The sequence below is a fragment of the Lepidochelys kempii genome, chromosome 14 (genome assembly GCF_965140265.1).
Source record: "Lepidochelys kempii isolate rLepKem1 chromosome 14, rLepKem1.hap2, whole genome shotgun sequence".
Taxonomy (NCBI): domain Eukaryota; kingdom Metazoa; phylum Chordata; order Testudines; family Cheloniidae; genus Lepidochelys; species Lepidochelys kempii.
The window spans coordinates 29,841,115-29,856,194 of NC_133269.1; the positions used below are offsets into that span (position 1 = coordinate 29,841,115).

General features: G+C 50.0%; 1 pseudogene; it reads left to right on the plus strand.

The window, feature by feature from the left end:
- LOC140898205 (uncharacterized) overlaps positions 1–15,080 on the plus strand; it is a 195,417-nt pseudogene that overhangs the window by 44,230 nt on the left and 136,107 nt on the right.

The following is a 15,080-nucleotide window of genomic DNA, read 5'->3' on the forward strand; positions in this document are numbered from 1 at the left end:
TCTGTGTACCCCCAGGGGTATGTGTACGCCTGGTTGCAAACCATTGGCTAGAGGAACACTGATGAGGAATGGAATATTTTCTGTCTAAGGAGTGACACTGCTATTAAGTTCATGGTAAATAAATTGGGAATGTTGTGAATATTTGTCCATTGCTTATAGAGATATAGGATGATGTAGTTTTATCAAACAGTTAAACAGTATAATGCAAGGAAATGCAGTTAAGGTCCAAAATCCTTATTCCTGTGGCCATCCTCCACCAGACTCCTGGAGCTTTGCATATAATATGAGGCAGAACTTTTGTTTAGGAAACTTTAGATATGAATTATGTTTATTATGGTAGTGTTTAAGGATCAACCAAAAATGGGACATCCATTGTGCTAGGCACACAGACCAACATTTTCTATTTAATTTCAGGGACATTTGTAGTGTTAACTTGCTAATACACTGAATACACACACAATATAAGTTCCTTTATTTTATTTTGCTAAATAATAACATAGAAACACAGATTTACCCTATTAATGATCGTGCTGAAGTACAGTGAACATTGCACTCTTTCCTGTCATTAGCATCCCTTATTCAGACTGAGCTGGCATCAGTCCTGTGGCAGAAACAGATTAACTTTGCTGGAAGTATACCCCTTAGTTTTGCCTCATAGCAATGCTGGCTGTGACAGGATTTTCGGCATTTGTGCAAAAATTCACACACAGCAAAGAAGTGCTAGCCAAGACCCCCTTGCCATTTACCAACACGTGAAGGAAAGGGTGGGCATATGTTAGTGAATCCCCAGATTGAAAGTCTATGGAATAGCAGATCCTCTCTGCTTATTTTTCACTAATGTCCATACCCTGTCAGGTCTTGATCCAGCCCAGCTACAACAGCACCCCTTCTGCCCAGGAGGAGGGACCTGCAATTAAATTCCCAGTCAGTCTCAGCAGAGAGGCTGCTGCCTGGGACATAGAGGTAGAAAATCAGGGGCTATCCCAGCCAGAATGGTGCTGCTGGGGAGTGTGAGAAATGGTCCCTGCCTCCCCAGAGCTGAGCTCTGCCTCTAATGCTCTGATTTTCTGTCTCCCCAGTGAATGTGACTCTGGATCCAGACACAGCAAATCTCCACCTCATCATTTCTGCAAATCACAAAAGTGTGAGATGGGAACATGCAGGGCACAATCTGCCTGACAGTCCTGAGATATCTGATCCTGTTCCCTACCTGCTGGGCTATGAGGAGTTCATTTCAGGGACACATCCCCGGGAGGTGGCAATCAGGGTTGTGAATGTTGGTGGACCCCTGGGGCTGCCAGCAAGTCTGTGAGGAGAAAGAGGGGGGGGAATTCACCTTTAAACTGGAAGGGGGGGGATCTGGGCTGTGCAACAATGTCAGGGTCAATATTGGGCTCTCACCTCCTTTGTGACCTTCCCTGCCCTTGACTGCAAGGCCCAGGAAGTTCTGGGTCTCTCTGGACTATGAACAGGGGAAGGTAACATTTTACAGTGCTGATAAGAAGGTCCCGATCTTCACTTTCACCAAAGCTTCCTTCACTGCTGAGCAAATCATCCCTGCATTCTAGCTCTTTTTTTGCACACACGGCCTGTCAAAAATTAGAGGAACCATTGGTCTCTTCTCATCCCTGCTCTGCCCCCAAGCCACCCCTTTCCCCAAGCCCCTGCCCCGCCTCTTCCCTCCCCAGAGCACACCCCATCCCTACTCCTCTCCCTCCCAGTCCCTCCCGCAAAACAGCTGTTCACAGCAGGAGGGAGGCGCTGGGAGGGGAGGAGTTGATTAGCAGGGACGCCAGCTAATTAGCCCATTAGCCAAGTAATTAGCACCCACTAATTTTTCTCCATGGGTGTTCCAGCCCCGAGCACCCACAGAGTCAGCGCCTATGCTCCAACTGACTCAATGCATGACACTGACCGCTCTGGTCACAATTGTGAACACCATTTCCCAGGGGTCACAGGGACCAGAAGCCCACCCCCCTCTAAAGACCCACATGAATTTTTGAAAAAAGAAAAGGAGTACTTGTGGCACCTTAGAGACTAACCAATTTATTTGAGGATAAGCTTTCGTGAGCTACAGCTCACTTCATCGGATGCATACTGTGGAAAGGGTAGAAGATCTTTTTATATACACACAAAGCATGAAAAAATACCCCCTCCCACCCCACTCTCCTGCTGGTAATAGCTTATCTAAAGTGATCACTCTCCTTACAATGTGTATGATGATCAAGCTGGGCCATTTCTCACCCCCCCCAACCCGTATCTCTCACCACCCCGCTCCCTTCCCCCGACCTTCTGGCTCTCCCTTCCGCAGCCGATCTCCGTTTGTGTGTGTGGGGGGGGGATGAGAAAACCTGGATTTGTGCTGGAGATGGCCCAACTTGATCATCATACACATTGTAAGGAGAGTGATCACTTTAGATAAGCTATTACCAGCAGGAGAGTGGGGTGGGAGGAGGTATTTTTTCATGCTTTGCGTGTATATAAAAAGATCTTCTACACTTTCCACAGTATGCATCCGATGAAGTGAGCTGTAGCTCATGAAAGCTTATGCTCAAATAAATTGGTTAGTCTCTAAGGTGCCACAAGTCCTCCTTTTCTTTTTGCGAATACAGACTAACACGGCTGCTACTCTGAAACCATGAATTTTTGAAATGTCTTTTCCTGATTGTCTAGCTGGGCGAGTGCACCTAGCAGCTCTCCATTGTTGTGTGCAATTGCCCACATGACCTTGCTGGCTATACACTCAAACCTGCTCCTTTCTGGAGCAGACAGGAGATATTGGATCTCCTGGTCCTGTGGGAAGAAAGGCTGTGCAGGTACAGCTCTGATCCAACAGTCAAAAAGTCGACATCTACAAGCAGATTGCTTAGGGGATACAGGAAAAGGTCAACAACAGAGAACAGTAGCATGGGCTGGGGGAGCTGCCACTGTATCTCTCACCACCCTGCTCCCTTCCCCCGACCTTCTGGCTCTCCCTTCCCCAGCCTGTCTCCCTCCAGCCTCCCCACAGCCCCCCCTTAATCCCCCCACTCCCATTTCCCTCTAGTCATAGAATCATAGAATATCAGGGTTGGAAGGGACCTCAGGAGGTCATCTAGTCCAACCCCCTGCTCAAAAGCAGGACCCATCCCCAATTAAATCATCCCAGCCAGGGCTTTGTCAAGCCTGACCTTAAAAACTTCTAAGGAAGGAGATTCCACCACCTCCCTAGGCAACGCATTCCAGTGTTTCACCACCCTCCTAGTGAAAAAGTTTTTCCTAATATCCAATCTAAACCTCCCCCACTGCAACTTGAGACCATTACTCCTTGTCCTGTCCTCTTCCACCACTGAGAATAGTCTAGAACCATCCTCTCTGGAACTACCTCTCAGGTAGTTGAAAGCAGCTATCAAATCCCCCCTCATTCTTCTCTTCTGCAGACTAAACAATCCCAGTTCCTTCAGCCTCTCCTCATAAGTCATGTGTTCCAGACCCCTAATCATTTTTGTTGCCCTTCGCTGGACTCTTTCCAATTTATCCACATTCTTCTTGTAGTGTGGGGCCCAAAACTGGACACAGGACTCCAGATGAGGCCTCACCAATGTCGAATAGAGGGGGACGATCACGTCCCTCGATCTGCTCGCTATGCCCCTACTTATACATCCCAAAATGCCATTGGCCTTCTTGGCAACAAGGGCACACTGCTGACTCATATCCAGCTTCTCGTCCACTGTCACCCCTAGGTCCTTCTCTGCAGAGTCCAGCTCTGTTCCCCTGAGCTCCAGAATTCTCCCCCTGCCCCTCGATTCCTGTGTATTCCCTCAGCCTCCCTTCGGGGGCCCCACATCCCCATGGCCCCATCCTGCGCCCTGCATCCCTGTCCCCCCCCCCTCAGTGCCCTCTGGCTCTCAGAGGCCACTGTCCCTCCTCAGCCCCCTTCCAGCTCCCAGCCCCCTCTGGTTCCCCACCTGTCTCTGTCCCACCCACAATCCCTCCCACTCACTGCAAACCATGGGAGCTGGCAGCCAGCTTTCCTCTACCCAGTGCAGGGGCTCGCAGCCAGCCCAGCAACCCAGGCCCCGGGGTCCTGCAAGGAAGGTGGGTTGCACCGTAACAGAGTCACTGCAGCGACTGCAATTCGCTTCCTGCTGCCAGGCTGCGTGATCCCGGGAATTGCTCCTCTCGGCGCCTCCGGGGTCCTAGCGAGACCGAGTAAACCGGTCTGACCTCTGTGTGTCTGTCTGTTACTGTTATTATTTATTGTATCGTCACACACACACACAGAGAGCATGTTCTGTCTGTGTGATAGTGTCTGAGTTTGCGTACTCTGGTTTGGCAGCTTTGCAAAGTCGTAAAGTTGTGTGAGTGGATAAGGTTACTGGCTATTCTGTGAGACGTGTGGTTTCGGTAACAGTCAAACTCTCAGTTATTTCTTTTTGTGTGTTTATTGTTTCTTTCTTTATGAAAATTAATCAAGTAAATAAAAAGGATTTCACAGCAGCCGCCCTGCCCCAGATCCTTGGAGAGGATCCACATTCCCTAGGAGCAGGCAGCTCCTCTCAGCATTAAGGAGGCATCAGGCATAGAGGGCAGCCTGTCAATGGGAGGACAGAAAGGGGACATCCAGATTGCACGTCTGTAGAGACTTCACTTGGGGGTTTTCCCGAGAGTTCCCAGTATTAACCGAGACATGGGGGTGACAGGTCCTCGTCCACAGAAGCTGCGGGGGACATGTTTCCCGGTGACACTGACTGTGGTGGGATTCACTCTGGTAAGAGATTGATCCAGGGAGCAATTTGTAAGATGTGGTGTCTTTTCTCCACAGCATGTTCACTGTCTGCTAGCTCAGGGCTGAGCTGCAAGGTCTGCTCCCCTCGTTCAGGTCATGTAGTTGTCAGTGCTATGCCACCAGGTCAAATTAACCCACCACTGGGCTGTAGGGGGAAAAACTTCAGTTCTCCCCCCTTCCCCCACAGGGCTACCTGCTGCTCCTTACCCTACCAGTGTAACTTGCCTGCACAATCTGCCACCGGTAGCAGTTATTAACATCTGCGTATCCTCTCCTTTGCTGCCCTGTCACAATTTGCTGCCTCTGCCTTTCCCGATCCTACAGTCCCAGGGCAGTAAATTGTGATGGATGGAGGCATTCCCACCACAGTTTGGTACCTCTCACCTTTCCCCACTTTCTGGTCTAGGGGTAACAGACTGTGATGGATGGGGTTCGTCTATCATAGTTTTCCCACCTCTGCCTTCCTCCATCCTTCGGTCCAGAGCTGGTAAATTCTGATGGATGGGGACATTCCCAGCACAATTTGCTGCCTCTTCTATTTCCCTTCCTCTCTGCCTTTCGCTGTCTCCTCGTCCAGGGGCAGAAAGTTGTGATGGATACAGGGCATGTCTGTCACACTCTGCGGCCTCTACCTTTGCCCATCAATGCAGTATTGCCAACTTTGGGAGAGCAAAAATCCTGAGCCCAATCCCAAAAAATCATGAGATTGGCCCCCAAATTATGATATTTTAATAAAAGATTATGGTGTGTTTGTAGGCCAGTCTTGTGGTGTTTGAACTCCCCCTGCCTGTCACCGGTGTCACTCACTCTCCTGTGTACTGGGTAGGGTGATCCTGGCACTTGTTACAGGAGCTCTCAGCCGCATATCTGCCCACCTCCGCTCAGCAATTAATCCCGTCCCTCAGTCCCTCATCAGTTCTGTCCCCACCCAGCCCCCCTCAGTTCAGCCCCCCCAGTGGGTGATGTGTGAGCCCCCCCTTTGGGGAGACTAGCCACACAGCCCAACCCCTTGCACCTGAGCCCCCCTACACCCGCTAGAGCCCCCAACCCTCCCAATGCAACCCCCAGCCCCGAGCCTCCCCAAAATTCCCACTAGCCTCCACCGGACACCGGAGCCCCGAGCCCTCCCCCCCACGGCTGAAGGAGTCCCAGATGAACGGCCCTAGGCCACCGGCCAGCCTCAAAGCCAGCTCACCTGCCGGCCAGCCTCAGTGCCTGCCTGCCCGCCGGCCCCAGCACTGGCCCCAGCACTGGGCTGCCCACTGGCCTCAGCATCAGATTGCTGGCTAGCCCCAGTGCCGGCCCCAGTACTGACCGAGTCACTGGCTGGCCCAGTCCCAGTGCCAGGTCACCTGCTGACTGCAGCACCGGTCGGCCCACTGACCCCAGAGCTGGGTTGCTAGCCAGCCTCAGCACCAGCCCCAGCCCCGGGTCACCGGCTGGGAGCTGAGCTGCTGCTGGATTGGAGAAGAGGGTGCAGCATGGGCAGGGTCAGGCCTTGGCTTTGGGGATTGTTTGCCATTGCTTTCGGGGAGGGAGGGAAGGAAGGAGGGAGGGAAGACTGATAACATGTACCCAAAACCACCTGCGACAATGTTTTTGCCCCATCAGGCATTGGGAACTTAACCCAGAATTCCAATGGGCACAGTACATCACTCCATGAGTCAATGCTAGCCATGGTATTGAGGACGCTCTCCACCGACCTACTGTGCTTAGTGGGGAAATACACAATCAACTGTATAAAATTGCTTTCTAAAGAGTAACTTCTGTGGAACTTGGGGAGGAGGGCAGGCAGTTATACAATGGATGCAGCGGGGGTCTGTGCTCTAGTTGCTTTTCCTGCAGCTCCACCAGATGCCTGATCATGTCCATTTGTTCTCCCATTAGCCTCAGGATCTCCTCCTGTGTGTTCTGATCACACTCACTGTATGCTTTCTTGGCCTCTGCCACCGAATGCCTCCATGCATTTAGCTGTGCCCTATCAGTGTGGGAGGACTGCATGAGCTCAGAAAACATGTCATCGCAAGTGCAGGTTTTTTTGCCTTCTAATCTGCAATAACCTCAGGGACGGAGTTGATACGGGGAACATAGAAACATTTGCACCTACAGGAGGGATAAAAAGGGAGAGTAAAATTTAAGAAGATACATTTCTGAGAACAAAAGGGAGACTCTTTCACAGTGAATCGAGCGATTCACAGCAAACAGCACATGTGTTTTAGGTACAAGGTCGCATTTTGCCTTTTATATTGAGCGCCTGCTGGTGTGGTGATACATCACACATGACTGGGAAACAGAGTTCAGTTTCCAGGCAGCCATGGTAAGCCAAAAGGTATGTGGGATTGGCTTCTTCTGCCTTCGTAACATGTGGGAATGGTTTCAAACTGCAGCGCCCTCCTTTCCCATAGCAAGCAATGCCGGTTGAGTTTACCGTTTAAAAGGAGGGGCTGTGGTTTTGGGGTGGATGTGCAGCACACCCCTCCCACCACCACATGGCTATTCTCCAGGATGATCGCTTTTAGCCAAGCGCAAACAGCCCAGCATGAACGGGGTCCTTTTACTGTTCCCTTACAAAAATTCCCCTATTTCAACCAGGTGACCATGAATGATATCTCTCTCCTGAGGCTGACACAGAAAGATAAAGACTGAATGTTGCATGAATGCAACCAAAACCCAGGACCATTTGCTGCCATGCTTTGTGCTACAGTGATTCCAGACTACTTGCTACTGGCTTGGCAAGGTAAAGTGTCCTACCGTAGAGGACAAAATAAGGCAGCCCTCCCCAGAAACCTTCTGCAAAGGCTTTCAGAGTACCTCCAGGAGAGCTTCATGGAGGATTCCGGCTCCATCCCCAGATACGTTAATAGATTTTTCCCATTGCTGTGCTGGCCGTGAATGCATCCAAATTCTTCAGGGCAAATCAAACGTTAAACACAATTGCTTTTAACCCCTGTTGTGTAGTTACAAATGTCCACTCACCAAGGTGCCTTCTCTGCCTTCAGGGTCCAGGAACCTGCCTTGGGGGGTATTGGCTCCAGGGTGATGGAAAGGTCTTGGCTGCCGGGGAGAACAGATTCTCCACTTGCCTGCTGCACATTCTCCTCCTCCTCTTCCTCATCCACAAAATCCTCCTCCGTGTTGCGTGAGACTCCCCCCTTGCAGGTGTCCTCGGACAATGGTGGGGTAGTGGTAGGGTCCCCCCCTAGAATGGCATGCAGCAAAGGTGCTGACTCCGTGGGTGCTCCAGGGCTGGAGCACCCACGGGGAAAAATTGGTAGGTGCTCTCCACCCACCGGCAGCTCCCCGTCCTGCCCCCCTGCCCCAGCTCACCTCTGCCTCCGCTCCACCTCTGCCTCCTCCCCTGAGTGCGCCACCATGTCCTGCTTCTCCCCCTGGCTCCCAGCACTTGCACCATGAAACAGCTGTTTCGTGGCGGCAAGTGCTGGGAGGGAGGGAGGGTGGAGGAGGAGGAACATGGCACACTCAGGGGAGGAGGCAGGAATTTGGGGAGGGGTCCAATAGGGGCATGGAGGGAGCGGAGTTAGGGCGGGGACTTTGGGGAAGGGGTTGGAAGGGGGCAGGGCAGGGGTGGGGGCAGGGGTGGAGTTGGGGCAAGGCCGGGGGGGTGGGGGTGCAAGCACCCACCAGCGCTGGGAAAGTTGGCGCCTGTGGCATGCAGCTGATCGTAGAAGCGGCATGTATGGGGCTCTGATCCAGAGCAACTGTTTGCCTCCTTTGTCTTTTGGTAGGCTTGCCTGAGCTCCTTAACTTTCATGCAGCAGTGCTGTGTGTCCCTGGTGTAGCCTCTCTCCACCATGCCCTCTGCGATTTTGGCATATCTCTCAGCATTTCTTCTGCTGGTTCGTAGTTCTGCCTGCACAGATTCTTCTCCCTGCACAGCAATCAGATCCAGTGTCTCCTGTTCGCTCCGTGCTGGAGCTCGTTTGCGATTCTGGGACTGCATAGTCACCTGTGCTGCTGAGCTCGCCACGCTGACTGAACAGGATATCAAATTCAAAAGTTCCCGGGGCTTTTCTTGTGAACCTGGCTAGTGCATGGGAGTTGAAAGCGCTGTCCAGTGCAGTTACATTGGAGCACTCTGGGATAGCTCCCAGAGGCCAATACCATCGAATTGCACAGCGCTGTGTCTGCACTACCCCAAATTCGACCCAGGAAGGTTGATTTTAGCACTAATCCCCTCGTTGGGGAGGAGTACAGCAGTCGATTTTAAGAGCCCTTTAGGTCGGCGGAGCGGGGTTGGTTGTGTAGCCGCATTGCTTATAAAATCGACCTAACGCTGCTAAATTCAACCTAACCTCATAATGTAGACCAGACCTTAGTTGTATTACTTACAAAAGTTTTAGCATAATTATACTGAAAGAAAGAGAAAGAAAGACACCCACCCCACCCCATCCGCCTAAAAAAACCCTTTCCATTTACAAATGAATCATAGAATCATAGAATATCAGGGTTGGAAGGGACCCCAGAAGGTCATCTAGTCCAACCCCCTGCTCGAAGCAGGACCAATTCCCAGTTAAATCATCCCAGCCAGGGCTTTGTCAAGCCTGACCTTAAAAACCTCTAAGGAAGGAGATTCTACCACCTCCCTAGGTAACGCATTCCAGTGTTTCACCACCCTCTTAGTGAAAAAGTTTTTCCTAATATCCAATCTAAACCTCCCCCACTGCAACTTTAGACCATTACTCCTCGTTCTGTCATCTGCTACCATTAAGAACAGTCTAGAGCCATCCTCTTTGGAACCCCCTTTCAGGTAGTTGAAAGCAGCTATCAAATCCCCCCTCGTTCTTCTCTTCTGCAGGCTAAACAATCCCAGCTCCCTCAGCCTCTCCTCATAAGTCATGTGTTCCAGACCCCTAATCATTTTTGTTGCCCTTCGCTGGACTCTCTCCAATTTATCCACATCCTTCTTGTAGTGTGGGGCCCAAAACTGGACACAGTACTCCAGATGAGGCCTCACCAATGTCGAATAGAGGGGAACGATCACATCCCTCAATCTGCTCGCTATGCCCCTACTTATACATCCCAAAATGCCATTGGCCTTCTTGGCAACAAGGGCACACTGCTGACTCATATCCAGCTTCTCGTCCACTGTCACCCCTAGGTCCTTTTCCGCAGAACTGCTGCCTAGCCATTCGGTCCCTAGTCTGTAGCTGTGCATTGGGTTCTTCCATCCTAAGTGCAGGACCCTGCACTTATCCTTATTGAACCTCATCAGATTTCTTTTGGCCCAATCCTCCAATTTGTCTAGGTCCTTCTGTATCCTATCCCTCCCCTCCAGCGTATCTACCACTCCTCCCAGTTTAGTATCATCCGCAAATTTGCTGAGAGTGCAATCCACACCATCCTCCAGATCATTTATGAAGATATTGAACAAAACCGGCCCCAGGACCGACCCTTGGGGCACTCCACTTGATACCGGCTGCCAACTAGACATGGAGCCATTGATCACTACCCGTTGAGCCCGACAATCTAGCCAGCTTTCTATCCACCTTATAGTGCATTCATCCAGCCCATACTTCTTTAACTTGCTGACAAGAATACTGTGGGAGACCGTGTCAAAAGCTTTGCTAAAGTCAAGAAACAATACATCCACTGCTTTCCCTTCATCCACAGAACCAGTAATCTCATCATAAAAGGCAATTAGATTATTCAGGCATGACCTTCCCTTGGTGAATCCATGCTGGCTGTTCCTGATCACTTTCCTCTCATGCAAGTGCTTCAGGATTGATTCTTTGAGGACCTGCTCCATGATTTTTCCAGGAACTGAGGTGAGGCTGACTGGCCTGTAGTTCCCAGGATCCTCCTTCTTCCCTTTTTTAAAGATTGGCACTACATTAGCCTTTTTCCAGTCATCCGGGACTTCCCCGGTTCGCCACGAGTTTTCAAAGATAATGGCCAATGGCTCTGCAATCACAGCCGCCAATTCCTTCAGCAAAATGACTGAATTTGGACTGTCATTTGACTTGGCTTTGAGGCTAAAATAGCAATGTCGATGTTTGATTTTGGGCTGTAGCCTGGGCTTCAAATCCTGGTAAGGGAGATCCTCAGGATCTCAAACCTCAGGCTCCAGCCCCAGCCTCTACACTGCTAGTTTTAGCCCTGAAGCCTGAGCCCCTGCAGGACCCTGAGTCAGCAGCTCCCAGGGTCTGAGACTGGCTGCAGTGGTATTTGTTTTGGTTTGAGGCTGAGTTTTTGTTGTTGTTCCCCCCACCCCAGCTTCGACTTACTCTGAAAGAGGCAGGTCTTGTGTTAATGAGTGCTGCAGTGTGTGATCCTGTGTCACTAAAGATTATATAGCAAGGCACAGACACAAGGAGGCTGAATTAACAGGGCCTAGACATCCTTCATTCTGTCAATGCCTAACTGAGCGTTCTCAACTTTGCACCCTTAAGAACATGCTTTTACTGTAATGTTTTGAGGGTAAAGTTGTTATAAATCCCCTCAGTTTTCCTGCTCTACCATATAATTATTTAATTTGCAGATATTCTACCCTCTAATCTTTCTGCTTTACTTTCCAATCATCAAATATTGCTGCACAGATTTCCCGCTTTCTTCACTTACTGAATTTTACTGCATCCCCCTCAGGGGCTGATCCCTTTCTCTCTGTAGATGGGTTACTAATATTATCTCTGCATAAAGATTGTGTTTTTCCTTTAAATACCCACTTGATATGAAACCTTTCAGATTTCGCTTTCCCCCTGCCTGCGTAGCCAATTTGTATAAATCTTCTCAGGTTTGTCCTCATTTTCTCTTAATTATCAAATACTGCTATAAACTCTCCTCAACAGTCACGGATTTCTTCTGTCTCTAATTACTGAATAATGTAAGATTCCCTCAGTTTGGGAGGAGAACTGCTACCCTGAGTAATTCCCACAGCTGGGGGCATAGGCACTGATTCTGTGGGTGCTTCAGGGCTAAAGAACCCATAGGAAAAAAATGGTGAATACTCAGCTCCTACTTGCAGTCCCCCGCTCCCGATCAGCTCCTCCCCCTCTCCCCAGCACCTGTAAGTGACTCCACTGATCAGCACCTCCCCCTTTCCCCCCCAGTGCCTCCCACCCACCGCGACCAGCTGTTCCGCTGCATGCAGGAGGCACTGGGTGGAGGGGGCGGAGTGAAAGCAGGGTGCGCTCAGGGGAGGGGGTGAAATGGGGATAGGAAGAGGTGTGGCATGTTAGAGAGAGGATGGGAAGAGGCAGGGCAGGGTGGGGCCTTGCAGAAGGGGTAGAATGGGGGCAGGGCAGGGGGTGGTAGAAAGTCAGCGCCTCTGGGTGGGGGTGTAATAGAGAGAGAGAGCCTGGGGCACTGGCCTGGTGTGAGATCTGAGTCCTGAGCCAGAGGTGTAAACCAAAGTCAGGCCATGTATCAAAGCAAATACAAGCTCACAAGTTCACTGCCCAGTACATGAACTCATCAAAGTTGATGCTAATGTACTAGGCACTAGGGATTTACATACATATACTCTAGGTAGTATAGATAGAACCCAATCTAGTACACGATAAGGGTTTACCAAAAACAATTGATGGGGATTTTTTGTTTGTTTCAGTCTATAAATGTCGGGGTACTTTGCCTTAATTCCCTGTTCAGCTGAGGGGGCAGTGGAAAGTCCTGCCACTGACTGAGCCGTTCCTGGCTGCTAGGCACTCGTGTGTCGGTGTGCCTGTAACCATGGAGCCAGGGCGCTGGGACTGTGTGTAGGGGGCAACAAACCTGGCCCATTGCCTTTGTCACTGAACCGGGATGGGGTCTTTTTGATGAGTAACACTGAAGGCTGCTGAATGAGCAGCCTGCCTGATCTGCTGTTAATAATAACCAGGGGCAGAAGCACCAGGCAGCCGGAGCAGCATTACAAAGTCAACCACGTTACAGCCTTCAACACTTAGTGCTGTCAATGTCTGCTGAACCAGCTATCTGCGCAGAGCTGGACAGCACACTGAAACAACATACACAAGGGCAGCACTAGGGGATGTAGCCACCCCACAGTTTGCCTGAGACCCCCATAGCCACCCCTCCTAGCACAAAGGTCAAAGCAGCCACCGCTCTCCGGTCCCCCAGCTCTGAAGGCAGAGTGGAGAGAGCGGTGGCTGTTGGCAGTGGGTATAGGGGCTGGTACATACAACCTACTTCCACCCCCTGCACAGGGGCTGGGATGTTTCTGAGGATATGGCAAGGGATCCAGGACTCTCACCCCAGTGGCACAGCCTAGCAAGGAGGGGAGCTCCTGGTCTGGCTTCCAATCACAGCACCAGTTGTTCTTTGAATTAGCCAATCAGCAACCAGGGGATGCACATTTAAACACCCTTTGTGGGAGGAAGTTGCGCTGACTTGGATGGCTTAAGTGCAATACGGGGAGGTGGGATGTTCCCTTGCACACCAGTAAGAGACCAGGGAGGTGTGATAGGCAAGTGGGAGCACCAGTCAGGCATGGAGAGAGGTTCAGTGTATCTCTTTGGAGCAGTTGGCTACACTGAGTCTCCGTGAGGTGGTCTCTCTTCAGAGGTGGTTGCTAAGGCAACTTTTATGGTACTTGTATTTAATCTTGATTTTTGCTGCCTGTCAGATTAGCAAGGGAGATGTAGGTTAGATATTAGAAAAAACTTAAACACAGGAACAGGTTACCTAAGGAGGCTGTGGAGTCCCTGTCATTAGAGGGTTTTGAGAACAGTTAAGTCAGATCCCTGTCAGGGATGGTCTAGGTTGTACTTGGTCCTGTCTCAGCAAAGGGGGATGGACTATGTGACCTCTCCAGGTCTCTTCCAGCCCTACATTTCTAGGATTCTATGTAAATCAGGAATTCCTCAGCTGTGCTCTGTAGAGAAATCACTGGTCATAGGGTGCCAACTCTCCTCTTTGTTTTAGATGCATTGAATTTTACTCACAGATGGCTAAAAATATGTGAAATATGTTATTTACATTTCTTCTGCCACCTGACAATTACTGTGGTCACCACATGGGTGTTACTGGGAAGGAACCTTCTCCAAGAGACAGTCTCTGGGGGGGTTGTCTACTCTAGGAGGTAGTTTACTGTAAAATTCTCATGCAGACAAGGCACATGGTCATTTTCACCTCAGTGTAACTAGTTCAGAGGGATTGTATGGGATGAGGTTTGGGCAGGGAAGGGTTTGTGGTCACCCTGATCAGCAACATTGAGGGGAAGCTGTGCCTTGCTTCATCTCCACAAGGATTGTACAGTGAGATCACTCTCTCAAGTTCACTGTCACACTGTAAAAAATCCCACCCTTTCTTCTAGTGTGGACATGGACATGGATGTGGATATAAGATATGTCTGCTGAACCAGCTATCTGCACAGACCTGGACAGCACACTGAAACAATGCATACAATTTTGGTCCATGGATTTACAAGCCAGGCTTTCCCCTTTGATCAGCACATCAGTCACTTGGTGGTGATGTCTGTAGATGGAAGTGGAAGAGAGAGGAAGAGCATGGCAAATGTGTCTCCCTTTTATCATGTTCCTTCTTCCCTCTTGGCTTTCCCCCCTACATACAGGGTCAGGTTAGCATTACCTCACCATAGTCTCAAACTGACCAAGAGAAGGAGGGTGACTCACTCGAGAGTCCAACAGATCCTTTGTTGCTACCTAGGCCAGTCTCCCTTTATTTGTGGGAGGCTGAGCTGTGTTTGTCCCATACATGTCCTGATGAGCTGTGAACTGCCCCTCTGTTCCTAGACAGTTTTGCCTGGGCTTGTTTTAAACCAGTGAGGACACATTTTCAGCCTCATAACTATATACATGAAATTACACCCTATAACATTACTATAACAACAATGCTCAGTGCATCATGAGCCTTCTGAAGACACCCAACATGTCAAACTTTGCATTGGATACCACACAATCATATTATAAGGACGAACATGGGGGTGTAGGGTGTTCCCCTAAGGTACAGAGCGTCACACCTGCCCCCTTAGTTTACTGCAAGAGTAGCTTGAAGGCAGTTTGTATTATAGTTCTCTTGGCACCCAGCCATCAAGGCCATGAGGTAGTATGCCTCAGTTTCCCCATTCACACACCGCAAACCAGGTTTATCTGCTGTGATCAGCTTTAAATCTGTTTACAGGTATTAACTGAGAACTAGTTTCAGAGTAGCAGCCATGTTAGTCTGTATTTGCAAAAAGAAAAGGAGCTGATCGGGGTGACCACCAGAGCTAATGCATCCAATGAAGTGAGCTGTAGCTCACGAAAGCTTATGCTCAGATAAATTTGTTAGTCTCTAAGGTGCCACAAGTACTCCTTTTCTTTTTGAGAATTAGTGTTACCATAAGGTTTAACATCAG